The 14,397-nt window shown below is 38.3% G+C and overlaps 1 pseudogene; it reads right to left on the bottom strand.

Moving 5' to 3' along the window:
* Nucleotides 1–7,016: 7,016 nt before the first annotated feature.
* On the bottom strand, nucleotides 7,017–7,135 carry LOC118614073 (annotated as a pseudogene).
* Nucleotides 7,136–14,397: the final 7,262 nt, after the last annotated feature.

Consider the following 14,397-nt stretch of genomic DNA (forward strand, 5'->3'; position numbering starts at 1 on the left):
TTTGCAGCAGGGCTGGAATAATCTCTTAGGTCCTAATACATCTTCGAATGCTTTAAAAAGTGAGGTACATGCCAGACTTAAAGTGGAACAAATTCAACTTCTGTTGTCCAAAGAAACTGACTGTATTCTAGTGATGGACAACACAGGCTGTGGCTTCTAATGGAACCAAACTTAATTCAGGCATTGGGAAAGCATCTTCAACTAAAAGCAGAATACAAAAAGAATTATACTTTCTTTGGGTTTTTCATATCTAAGGACAAGAATATTTGATTTTGGACTTTAATTACTTTGATTTTTGATGTATCTGACCTTGAATTTTTAAGGTGATCTAATCTACAGACTTTATCTTCTCCCAAGGAATTTGATCCTGGAAGAGAGTTTATATGTAGGTATTAGGAATTTTATTATTGGGTTAATTTTGTTTCCTGGTGAGTTATATTAGGCAATGTGCTTGAACAGAATGCACTATTGGGAAATAGTATGCAAACACATTTCAGTTGGCCACAGTGTCCTTAGCATTAGTTAATTAATGTCTTATTTCAGTGGGGAAACACCTACAATGTCATCAGCACCCTCAGGAGGATCCTCAGTGTTGGAGTGGCTGGTATGGGGGAGAGCTTTATGAAGGTAAAATCAGATTACCCTAATGGGCTGCCAATTTCCTCTCCCAAGGAGATAACCATATTGTTTTGACAGTATATTTAAGATCAAGCCAGGTGGATTAAAAGAACCAATACAGTAGGAATGTTGATTGGGAAGCATCCTTTATCCTGGTTCATTTTTCCAAGGGAAGTGACATCCATCAGCATAACCTCTTGACTTCTCTCCTCCCATCTTACTTATTCCTCTCCAAGGCAGATGGAGTGAAAGATCAGATTGGTGACACAGGGAAAGGAACTGAAGTGCTCAGTCCCTTCTTGCTCTCTTTTTGTGACCGCTCTACCTTCAGAGAACTTGTGTTCTTCTCTACTCTTGGCCATGAGCTAAGCTTAGCGCTTGAGGCTCCTCTTGGGGATGCTTACTGTTTTCTCACATTATTCGAGAAAGGTGCAGTATTATGAAATGTGCAGTTGCTTTTCATTTAAACCACAATTTCTATCAGCTCTACGATTAAAAAAAAAAAAGTTGGCATTTTCACCTTTCTCTGCCTTGTTGTGGATACTGGAAAGATTTCTTCATGTAAGATAGATGATCTTGTCAAATTACTTAGATTCTCTATTTCTCAGTTTCCCCAAGTATAAAATGGCATAGTATCTGTGCCTACTTTCACAGGATTGTTATACATTAAAAGGGTTAATAGGAAGTTTTTAGGAAAATGCTGTCAGTGTTTGCTATTACTTTATTTTATTTATCAATTTTTTCAGAATTTTGGGAGTGGTAATAAGAGATACATTTTATTGGGTTTCCCATGAAGTTAAACAATCAGTACTAGGTACATACATACAACGATGTCATGGTCCTGGCTTCAGTCAAATGGTAAAAATGGACAAGTAAATCAATGTTTGTAGTGCATCACGTGACGTTATTATAAAGATGTGTGCTCTGTGTTGTGTGAATGCAGAGATGAAAACAACTGGCAATTCAAATGTTACTAAGTTGTATTCAAGTTTAGCCCAAGAAAAATTGTGAATTGGAGCCTAATATTTTTTATTCCCAGAATTAAACCTCCATTTTGGTGATTTCCTGTCCCATTTTCCTGGTATATGATGATCACCACTCCTTGGCCGCCCTCCTGGAGTTGTTCCTTCCAGTATTCAGTTCCAGGTTCAATCATGGGTTGGCACAGCAGCTGATGCGCCCATCCATTCAAGCTGCCAAATCGTAAATTGAGGGTTGAAACATTTCTGGCTCTGTAACAAGGTGGAAAAAATCGAGTTTATCAGAAAGGAAAGGACATTGTCCACCAGATGAGGATTGTAGTTCTAAGCAGCAGAAGCTCGTTCAGGACAGTTTAACAGAAAAGGAATTTATTAATAAGATATTTAGCCGATCATAGCACCATTGAAAGCAAGCTAGAGCTGAGTTTTTTTTCTGGACAATGCCCCAAGACTGCACTGTAATTTCCATTCTGGTGAGAAAACTGCAGCTTAGGCCACTGCACACCACCACCACTAGTGCGTCAGGATGTCATTGCTTCTACAACCACTATTGCTGCCTATACTGATGCCTTTTCTACCCAAGCAGAGCAACCTTACATCTTCTGCAACTACCACAGACCCCAAATGCTGAACATATCTTCTTTAATCTTGCATTACAGCAACAACAGAAAAATAGATTCTGCGTAGTTCTTCTTTTGCCACTACATACCTCCTATCACAGTTTTGCAAAGGTGCCAGTTGGTGGAGTCCAGATAACATGCCTGAATTCTAGCTACAAGGATGCTGACAAAGCCAGTCCTCTGGGTTCTCCCTTCGGGGATAGTGTTGGAATCATCTTAGCCAGAAAACATGACAGATATCTAGTATGGTACTAAGGACCTTAGAGGAGGAAAAAGAACCTTTAAAGACTTGATTCAATAATAATTGATGTCAGTAAATAATTTATGATGGTTTTTCTTTCTTTTCCAAATTAAATGGAAAGGTTTTTTTTTTTTTTTTTCCTTTTTTTTTTTCTTTTATTTACAGGGTTGGGATGTGAACTCAGAAAAAAAAAATACATGCAAGGCCAACACCTTCTAATATATGTTTCCTTTACCCAACTTTTCCCACACACATGATCAGTGTTGAATATATATTAAAAGCAAATTATTTTGAAGGTACACTAAGTCACCAGCATACTTGAGGGGCCCACATGTCTTAATATTTAATGGAGTGCCATGATAAAGTTCTTTCCTTGCTCCTACAAAGTACAGTATTAAGAATTCTCTTATTCAAATAGAATAATGTACAGCATTGTCAGATGATCAAAGCCTTCTGACATCTGGACTAAATTATCTCTCCATTCTATACTACATTCTTTCCCTCATCAGGTGCAATGACCACACTGGTTACTACAGGCTTTGCTCAAATACATAATTCTTTTTATGTCTCCAAGTATTATGAATTCAGGCCTTGATACCAAAAATGACTTTACGTTTTGGCTCTGAAATGTCATAGATAAGAAACTTTGGTCAAGTTTTCTACATTATAATGAGAAACTTCAATATTATCAAGTAAATAATCAGAAAATAATAGCCATTTCATTATTTTGTTGTTGTTTTCCCTTTACTTCTCTCATGGTTGAAATTTGACTCAATCTCCAAATCACAGTGAAATGCAAATGCTCCCAGAGCATCCCAGCACCACCACCACCACTACTCCCGCTCCAACACCATTGTGCTTTGTTTTCTTGTTATAACACTCATTGCCGTTTCACGGACTGGTTTGTGTTAGAGTTACATATAAGCTATTTCCTCTTCTATCACCTCCACTGTGGACTTCTTTCTAGAAGTCAGAGTTGGCTTCAGCTTGCATTCCCTCACACATAGGTAAGTTGCTTATATAGAGCAGACTCTCAGCAAATATTTGTTGGACTCAGTTAAATATTAATTTTTATTTTGTCTCATACCTTTGTTAATTAGGCATGACACTAAAGGATTTTAATAAAATACTGAGTTATCTCTTCATGTAACTTATATCATTTTTAAGCGTTCCTGGAACATTACAAACTCTGAGGTATAGGGGTTCCCTAAAAACAACACATGTAACAACTCAGATGAGTAAGGCTTCGTGGTCTAGAAGAGAAGTAGAATAATGTCTTTTTACAGGGAAAAGAGGAAACTTTCCTGATCTTTTAGAGAAGAATGACAGTGAGCTAAGAGAGCTGACTTCAGGAACCAAATAGGGGACATTTGGGTTACAATTTATTCATCCAGTATCTCTCAGGATTCTTTTGAGGGAGAGATCATTGAACGTTTGACCTGGAAGAAATTTGGAAATTTCCCAGTCATTTAATTTGGTAAGGAAGTACCCTGAAGGTCAGTGATGAAGTGAGGCCTTATAAGTGATACAGAGTAAACAGCAGAAGTAGGACTGGAACCAGATCTCTTTCATCTAAGTAACTACTCAAGGACACCATCCTTTGCTTTCCTCATAAGCATCAGGCAGACTTTTTTTCAAGCTCCCCTTTTCAAAATGATTGCTTCGCAAATTTTAACAGCCATGTTGGGAAACAACACAATTCCAGTGTTTATTACTATATATAAAAGGGGAGGGAAGCTTAGCAAATATTTTACTAAATCTATAAACAAATCCAGCTCAAGAACTGATCTTTTCTTTGTTACTTTCCTCCCCAATTGTAGTCTAAAAATAGCCTGTTCTGTTCATTTTTTCCAAATACTGACACTTGTCTTTGCCTCTCTTTAACACTGGACAACTGTGGGTACTGCTCTGGCTTTGTTCATAATTACTGTACAATTAACTTGCTCTTCATCTGTTCTTGGCTATTTAGTCTATATGGACTTGTTATCTCTGCCTTACTGCTTATGAGTTGGGTAGTGGGATAGCTGAAATAAGCCCACTCAGACCCAAGAGATAACCTGTCCAATATTAATTGTCTCATTTGACCAAACTATCACTAGCCACCTCTTGAAGCAGTCCCTTTGAATCTTAATCTGTTATTTAATAAAGTTCCCAAATTAGCAGTCAGGGCTCCATATGGCTTAGGCAGGCAACTCCTATGAGTTAATTCTATTAATCCAATTTAGGGGGCACAGCTTAGACCTACAGTGTTTCTTGAGAAGTTATAACTAATTTTAAGGTTGTATTGGGTAGCTTCATCTGAGGGACATCTACTAAATAACCTGGTATACATACATTTTTCTCTGGACATCTTTATGTGTGAGTAGGTTCTGCATACCATAACAAAGTATGAGACCGGTCGATAACCTAGCTATATTCCTAAGTAGAAAAAACAATCTAGATGATCTGCTCAGCAGAAAAACAGTTGAGACTTTTTGATTTGTTCCCATAGGTTTGAAAAGTCCTAATTAATTTATTCTCCTTAGTGGTCACTACTTCTAACCATTTATTGATTACCGGTGAGAGCAGGGCCTCAGAAGAACCCCACACTTAGTTTAATGCTATACCACTGCTGTTTTGAAACTTAAAAATTTGATCTTTGAATGTGAGTCTTATAAGTGAAGTCCAGGGGAAAATGGAGCATATACTTGAGCACAGGTCATACAAAGAAGAAAGGTAGTTACTTTGTGTTTTAGTACTTTTAATGGCACGGTTTTTGAGCAAGAAATCCCACATTTCCATTGCTGTTCTGAGCGAGTGGCGTATATCACAGATTCCCCAGTTCACCTTGGCCGTTTATATTCACATATGGCTCTGTAACCTTCTGTACTAGCTGACATCCTACTCGCACATCACCTCAATGACTGAGGTTCCTTACACTTTTACTAACAGTTATTTAAGTTATTTTTAAGAACTTACTCTGTACAATACATTGTACTAAGCACTTTAACCTACATTATTCATGTAATCACCACAGCCATTGTCTGGGACCACTGTTCTCATTATTCCCATTTTATAGGTAAGGAAGTCGAGATTCGGGTTAAGTAACTTGTCCAAAGTCACCTGATACATGTTGAAGTCATAATTTGAACTGTGACAGACTTAAGCCAGAGCCAATGCCTTGGAATGATGAGTATAAGTGAGAAATACCTAAAAAATGCTCAAACCAAGAACATAATCTGCATATTACATTCTTGTTAATCCATTCCATTATTTGATAAGTGCTCTTTTAATCTTTTATTAATATATTTTGACTTTTAAAATCTTCAATATAGTACTTTATATAATTTTATGTTCTACTAAAATCCATCACGAGGTATCAATGAGGTGAAAATAGACCACTAATTTGCCTGCCTTTTCTCATTTCACTTTCTTTCTTGGAAGTGAGGAGTACCTGAGTAATCTGTTGTCCTGTTTAAAGTCCTTGAGTCAAAACTGTACTTTAAATCACTTAATCATTTCTATGTCTTGATCACTTCCTTTCTGTGAGACTCAGTTTAGAAAACGGTATGTAGTATAGATAGTATAAAATATGTAGAACTCAATTTCTAGAATCTGGTTCCAAGAAAGCATGCATGACTTTCATACCAATCCTGCAAATATGTCCCCCAAACTGTTGTCTTCTGTCCAATTTATCCATTAAGTCCAAGAGCAAACCGTATGCCCTGCTACAAGGGACTCACTCTTTCCCCTGACTGCCACACTGGTTATTGCAAATTCAGAACTTTGATGATATTTCAGTCTATGAGTGCAAAGAGGAAAGTCCACTTTTCACTTCTTTTCTTATCTTTTCCCACTGCTGTTAAGGCTAAAAACCAAAATGTCACACTTTAGGTAGAGTTCTAGTTAAATGAGCCCATGAACAGCTGGCAACTGAAGTAAAGATTTTGGAGCTCTTATAATGAGTATTTCCTGTCCTGCCTAGTAGCTGTTTTGTTGCTGGCACTCTACTCTCTAGAGTGGAGAGAGAAGGGAGAGTTGTTTTGCCTCTTGCAATTAATGGAATGGGAAACCCTAGGTAGAATGCATACATTAATCTGACTCTCCCAATTATTAACAAATTTTCATCTTTCTTCCCTTATGATCTTTGATCTGAGAAATGCAAAGTGTTAACTATTTTCAGTAGATGAGATTTTCCTATGGATCTATTTTCTGTCCCACAGGAGTTTTCCTAAAGAAGCTGCTCTTGACTAGCAAGGAGAGGGAATGTGTAGCGGCAGGAGACCACAGAGAACGCTAAGTGACTTTGTATATGCAGAAGTCATTCATTACCATTGAATGTTCACAGGCTGTGTCCTCTCTGGCTGAAAACATTTCCACAGAGCAGAAACTCATTTGAGAAGCTCATTTTTGCAGCTTGCCAACTTGCACCATCCTCTGTGCTGTTAACCTGAGTGTTTTTTTTTTTCTTTTTTTCTTTTCTTTTTCTTTTTTTTTTCAAGCGAGGCAACCCTTGGTTGACCTCACAGATTGCAAGGACCTTGTCAGTTTACAGTCCCTTATTTTTTTTTATTTTCACACCTATAGCACCTGGTCTCCCTAGGTGTTCTCCCATCCAAGTACTAACCAGGCCCGACTCTGCTTAGCTTCCAAAATCAGATGAGATCGGGCTTGTTCAGGGTAGCATGGCCGTAGATCACCTGAGTGTTTCTTGAGGTTAAAGTCATTTAGTGATAGTTTTGTGTGTGGAGCTCATTTTCCATTTATACCAGCCCAACTGGACTAGGAAGAGGAAGCACTAGCCCTGTGACCAAGAATCAGCTGTCCCCCTGTGAAAACCCACATATTTTGAGCTCTCTGATGCCTGCTAGCTGTAATTACACTCATGGAAGCTTCTAATACCAGCAGGCTGAAAAGTAAAGGAGGTGCAGACCTCTCATAACACACTGGCCCTTACCTCCAGGGACACAGATCCTCTGAGGCCTAATGAACACTATTCTCTATCAGGATACCCATGTCATTATATACTGACATGTAAGCATCACATTCTGACTTTTTACACCCACTCCACTCTCAATACTGTGGCTTCCTTTCCTCACCCCCTTTTCCCAAACCCTTCCACTGTTTCTCTGGAGCACATGACCCCAAAGGAAAATTCCTCTCACCTTTAGCCTTATTGTGTATAGTTCTTTCCATCTTGTTCTGTGTGAACCCTGTTTCCTGTAGCCTACTGACAAAGAGGGTAGTTTTATCTCATAGTAGGGATAAGAGGTAGACTTGTCTCCCTTTCTCTTTGGGGCTAATTTCAGACCATTCCATACTCCTTTATGGAAGATGGAATCCTTCCATGTCATCCTATTGATCCTTCACCGACACTGAGAGATTGCTTCTTATCCACTGAATATTTTATACCCCTGTTCATTGTCTCAATGTCCACCTCAACTTTGACCCTACTCCCAGAAAACTTCAAAAACAACGTCTATGGCTTGGGCAGCACATTGGTCTCTCAGTTCCTCAAATTATCTCTTCATTTCAAATGCCCTTCAGCTCCATTTCACTTTAACTACCATCTCCTACCTATTTGTATGAAAATGTGATTGTAAACCCATGATCCCAAATTTTAATTGAGCTTTCAAAAGAGCTTAACATTCTAACTGGACTCTGCTACTTAGCAAATTCTTCCATGTGCTTTAAAATATAGTTCATATATTCCTCACTCTCTCCGTAGTGCTAAATTGTCCCCTCTACTCAATTTCACTAACTTGAAGACCTTGCCTCATATCACAAAAATAAAAAACAGAAATGATGAAAGTGGGCACCCACCTTTTTGCTACCAAGTCTATCAATTTTTCTACATAAAAACCCATCTTCCTTTTCTTTCCTCCTTCTTTAAAGGAAAAAAGTATCCTTTACAGCTATTAAGGCTCCCAGATATTCAGATTCCCTCTCATATTCCCAGGCAGCTCTCTATATCAGTTGCATCTTCTTTCTATTAAATTTGAAGTATTCTCCTTTAGTATGGTGGTTTAATATGTTTTTAAACCACTACTTTGATCCCTATCCTCATTCAGCCACTGCCTAATATTTTTAACTCCCTTTCACAGTTAACTTATTAAATCATCTACCAAGTCATTCTTAACTTTTCTCTTTCACTCATACTTAACATTCAGTTTAATAGCAAATTACATTGACTGTAGCTTCAAAATATTTCCAGAATTTTGCCTTTTTTCACCATGTCAACCACTACCACGTAGTGCAAGCTGCTCTCATCCCTTACCTGACTACTGCAGTGGCCACCTGATTGCTCTTCTTGCTTCTTGTACTCTGTCTTCCTTCAACAGCTTCTGCTGAGACCGCCCCCCTCCCAGTGGTTTCCCATTTCTGAACTAAAAACTGTTTTGAAAAAATGTTTCAAATCCTGACATTATCTACCCTACCCCCACCCCATCACCACTCTCATCTCATCTCCTACCACTTTTGACTTTATAAACTTTACTTCAATCAGTCTGGCTTCATTATTTTTTCTCAAAAATACTCTGACTGCAGCTGCCTCAGGTCTTTTGTATGTGCTGCTCCTCCTGCCTGGAGTGTGCTCTCATAGATATTCCCATGATGTGTGCTCTTCTTCTTACTTCCCATAGGTCTGTGCTCCAACCTTAACCTTATAAGAGAGAACTGCCCTATGTAAACAACAACCACCCCCACTTAGTAGTCTTGTCCCCCTAACGCCACTTTATTTTTCCACCTGACATATTATATATTTAATTATGCTTATTATCTGTCTTGCCTCTATAAAAGAAGTGCCATCACACATGTTTTCTGTTTTTGTTTTTGATTTTCAATTTACTACTTTAGCCTCAGAATGTAGAACAGCACCTGGCATGTTGTAGGTCTCAATAACTCTTTCCTGAAAAATGTTTCCGTTTTGTTATTTCCCTTTTATTCTTATATTTATTCCAAACTGATTTGCCTCTTTGACTCTAGATTTGCCTTTAAAGTCTTCAGTCACCTCTTTTACTAAACTCTTGCCTAACTTTACCACAGACCAGGTTTCAACCTTCCTCTTCTGTGGTTTTCCTTCTGTGTTTCTGGTCTTCGGTCTTAACACTTCTTCCTTTTATATATAGTCCTTAAATTGTGCAGTTCCTCAGAGACCTCTTGTATCACTTTATTTCCAGGTGATCTCGTTTCCTCCCATGGCTTTATAAATATCATCTATTGCCAGTGGTCCCAGGCTTATCATCTTGCCTAGCATTATCTTCTAAGCTTCAGGTCTGTGTTTTCATTAAGAATCTCAATATAAGTGCAAAACTAAAAGCCAAACTACTTATGCTTTGGTGTTACTTTCCTTAGAAAATAGTGCCATCACTTAACTCAGAAAACTGGTTGTCTCTTTCTTTTTCCTTATTTCCTACATTAATTTCATCACTAAGTCTTGTCCACCATATCCTGTGGCTGTCCCTTCTTTTCATCTCCTTTGTCATACCTTAACCACCATCATTTCCTACCTAGAATATTGCAACAGTCAACCTAATAGTTTTTCTACTTTCATCAACTTTTAATATGTTCTGTATGCAGACTTTTTTTTTTTTTTTTGCTCGAAACACTTCAAGCAACCCTCATCAAAATTAGGTTATAAAGTCCATCATGACCTGGCCTATAACTGTTTCTTTTGCATGATATCTATATCTATCCCTGACACACACATCAGTACTCATGAATGGCTCTTGTTAGGGCATCTATTAAGTATACTGTGGTAGTAATTCAACCTATGTTATCATACCATCCTCACATCTTTCATGCAAAATGTGCATTAATGCCACTTATTTTTAGGTGAGGAAATTGAATTCCAGGGAAATTAATCCTGGCATTGAAATTGTTTATTGAATGAATGAATGAATGAAGGGTTTGTCCAAAACCACATATCTAGATAGTTCTTGCAGAGCTTCTCTACTACACAGGGATGATATACATGCCACTTATTCAAAAAGTATAAAGTACTAAAATGTAACTTTTTAAAAATCATAGATCATTTTGGAAGTTTGTGTTACCCTATATTACACAGATATTCTTGCTGGATGGGAAATAACAGCTAAGAGGTTGAATCTCTATTGTTAAAAAAAAAAAAAACTTATCTTTTTACTAGGTAGACAAGACTTATACATACTAGAATGCATAGAGAACAACATAATATGGCACTTGTAAATGCCAGAGAGAATAACTGAGAAAAGTCCTCTTAATTCTGTTGAGCAAGGATACAAGTAAAGAAAGGAGTCCCCACCCGGTTAACCTAATCTACCAAATTAACCAATGGAGTGTCATAAATTATAGCCAGATCTCCAATGTCCTGTGCTAAAGCCCCTAGCTGTGGACTTAGCCCCATGTATGTAACCCACAAGAGTGTGTCAAATCTGATCCTACAAAATATTATCTAACAGAAGAGGTCTTGAGTGACATTACATCCACCCTGTCCTGCAACTCCCTACCCCTTTTATCTGGGTCCCCTTTAACGTGATTTATTTTATTTCTTCTCACTACCTGACACTATATTTATTTGCTTGTCATCCGCTTGTTTTTATTTATTCTCTGTCTCCCTCCACCAGACTATAACCTTGAAGAGTTCAGGAACTTTGTTCGGTTTGCTCTTGTATCCCTGATCAGTAACAGGGGCTAGTGATTGACAGTCACTGAATAAATAATGTGTTAAATGAATGAATAATGAAGTATTTGGTTGAATAGAGCCTATTCTTTAACTGAGGGACTCAGGGATTAGAATGATCACTTTAACATTGCTCTATTCTAATATTATCATTTCTTGAATGGAAAATACCACCTGATGTTACTCTCTCAATTTTCAGAATTGTCTTCACTGCCCTTTTACCAAATCTTGTAACAAGAGAAACTGCAGCCCCATTTACACAGTGTCCCTGGGGAATATGACCAGAGGTATGGGCCATGCCCTCTCAAAGGCCGTCTGAGAGCCTCTGTGGGTAGCAGTCCAGTGTCCTCAGTTTGGCTGGCTCTAATTCAGAGCATCACAAACATCTCCAGATGTACTGTTTATGAAGACTGATCCAAAAACTGCCTTCTAGAACCCAAGACACCCACACTGGCTCTGTTCAGCTATGACAATGTACCCAAAAGCTACTGCAGGTTTCACTAAATTACAGAGCAAATGTCAGACTTCCTTTGCATTATCAGACATACATCTTATATAGCTTCTTTATTGGGTTTTTATATCTTGAGGGGTTCTTAATAGGATGAAAGGGAGGCTTGCTAGGTGCAGATGAGTGCCGTTCAACTGTTTAAAAGCATATTTAATTAAACTGGATTCATTGCCTGCATGGGGCAAGTTAAATGAAAACTAAATAGATAGAGTATGATTACATATTATTAAGAAGAGAGACAGCTCTGGAGACCGAATTCTTTTAACACAACATTAAGTTGAGCTCATTTCGTATGCACGGTTTAGCACTGGCCTATAAGGAAATCGTGTTTTGAGAAAATCAGCAGAATGGTTATGAGCTCTAAACAGCTTTTAATAAAATGCAATGTTTCAGGGAAGGAGCAGCTTCCAAGCTTCACGTAAATATGCTAATTAAAGATAATGAAGTTTCCCACTGATTTCAGGTTCTCTTTGTTTTCTATTTTTTATGTTCACCTCACCCTAGCTGATTTCCACTTTATTATATATACTCTTAGAAATGTTCCAGATTCCTTATTTAAAAGATAACAGGATAGGCTGAAAGTTGAGGGGAAAAACAAAAATCAAGCCTGAGTCTGTCAAATGGATGACTTTATTAGAATTGATTGTCTGGGTTTAAGCAGTCTATAGATTGAAATAATCCTAAGCTTTTAGTTGGTGTCTAGACCATTTTGACCAAAAGAGCCTGCCAACTGTGGCAATAATAATAAAAACAGTTTTTATGTGTCGAGTCTCTATAGGGAGTAGGTGCTTTGCATACATCATCTAATTCTATGCCCACCATCACACTAGAAGATAGAGATTGATATCCTCATTCCATAGAAATGGAAGGAACACCTTTGTGTAAACTCGTGGAATCAGCTCTCCTCCACTTTCCATCCATGTGGCCTGAGCTGTGTTTACTCTACCCTTAGCCGTATGAGTTTACATGTGTCCTTGGTCTGGTCAACAGAGTCCCATATTGGTCCATGAGATGCATTCCCAGAAAGGAGCTCCAGCCCTCATACTTTGGGCTGGAAATATTGAGAAAGACATACTCTCTAAGGTTGCTAAGCTGGTCAGATATATTCCTGGCATTGCTAGTGGTTCTCTTTTCATTATGAGTGATAGCTTTCCCAAGATGAAGCCAAATCCAGAGATAGAAGGGCTCAGAATACCGACATTGTCTGAGGACCAGCATGCATAAAGTCAAACACCTATATGTGAACTTTGCAAGTTCAAGAACCAATCAATTACGTTTTGTTATTAAGCCTGTCTGAGTCATTTTTCCACCAGCAGCATCTAAAAGAGTATGTCCTCCTCATCCCTACCAATCCTGTAGTTGTAGAACTTTAAGCTATGAGAGGAAGTATGATTTTCTCAAAATGTTTACTCCTACTTAGTGATATATTTAGTCCTAGAATCTAGGGCCCCTTCTTCCCAAGCCAGTTTTGTCTCCCTACATCATTTATTCTGAAAGTGTGATCACCAAACCAGTAATATCAACATCATCTGGAACTTGGAAATTCATATTCCCCAGCCCCATTTCAGATGTACTGAATCAGAAATTCTAGGGGCTAGGACTAGCATTCTGTTTTAATAAGTCCTTCAGGTGACTTGAATGTCTGCCCAAGTTTAAGAATCACTGCTCTAGATCAATTTCAAATTTTTGAAATGTCAAACAGTTTCTTTAAACAAAATATTGCATAGGACCTCAATATAAATAGCAAATAAGCACAAGTTATTTTGCTTGAAATGCAGCGAGTAGCGTAGAGACTTGATTGTTCCTGGGGACACCTAGCGGTTCCTGAGAACATTTCCAAAGAAGCTCTAGGATGCCATGAAGCACAATTCTGATGGAGAAAGATTGGTGAGATGCCATGAAAATACTTTCTCAGTGTCATTTATGCTCCAATTTTCTGTAATCTTTGAAGTGCTGTTTTAGGGTGAGCTATTCAAAAATCTCTACAAAAGGGCTTTTTGAGTATTTACAGAAGCAGAAGAGGGAACTGGGTTTGGGGAATGAATCATAATAGAAATCTACCTTGGGGAGTTCTAGGTCTTGTCCCTGCTCAACCCCAAATCCAAATGTGGATGGAGGACGAGAATAGGCAGCAGTTCTTTCAGAAGAGTTCAAGACCCAAACGGCTGTTCCAGGGTAAATAAATGTAGGAAACTATTTATGTTCCCTTCAAACATAGATTGCTCTAAATCTTACAAGTTCAATAGAACTACTCCTTGGCGAACTTATAAAAAAAAAAAAAAGTGTTGTGGAACTTGGCCCTTTCCTTATTGAATGTCACCCAACCTTGCTGTCGGGACTTGGTCTCTCACAGACAACTGAGTTGCAAACCATGGCCTCGGTTTCTTGGTGGTGTACCTTCCCACGGATGTTTGCATAGAGTAGGATAGTGTTCAACAGAAAGGGAAGCATCTGTTGGGGACAGATTTTTGGGTAAAGTGGTTTTATAGCCTCCTAGGAACACTGGTAACTGTTCCTGTGTCTTTGCAGTGGTTAGTCATTCTCACTGAAATGCCCTGTGATCTTCAACCCAGCCCATTTCCAAAAGTTTTTTGTTTGTTTAAATTTTCTTTCATAATCGTAAACTTAACTCTGCAACCCAGCTAGCATTAGAGGGACAAGGAAAACCAAAAACCCAAAGAACAGCAAAGAGAACAGAGGTTATAGCATCTTCTGAGGGGGTGAGAAGAGGAGTGCTCAGGTGAGCTACAGAAGGAATGGTCTGGTGGTTAAGATAAAATAAGTCAAATTTA

This window comes from Rousettus aegyptiacus, unplaced genomic scaffold (genome assembly GCF_014176215.1).
Source record: "Rousettus aegyptiacus isolate mRouAeg1 unplaced genomic scaffold, mRouAeg1.p scaffold_m13_p_2, whole genome shotgun sequence".
In the NCBI taxonomy this organism is placed as follows: Eukaryota; Metazoa; Chordata; class Mammalia; order Chiroptera; family Pteropodidae; genus Rousettus; species Rousettus aegyptiacus.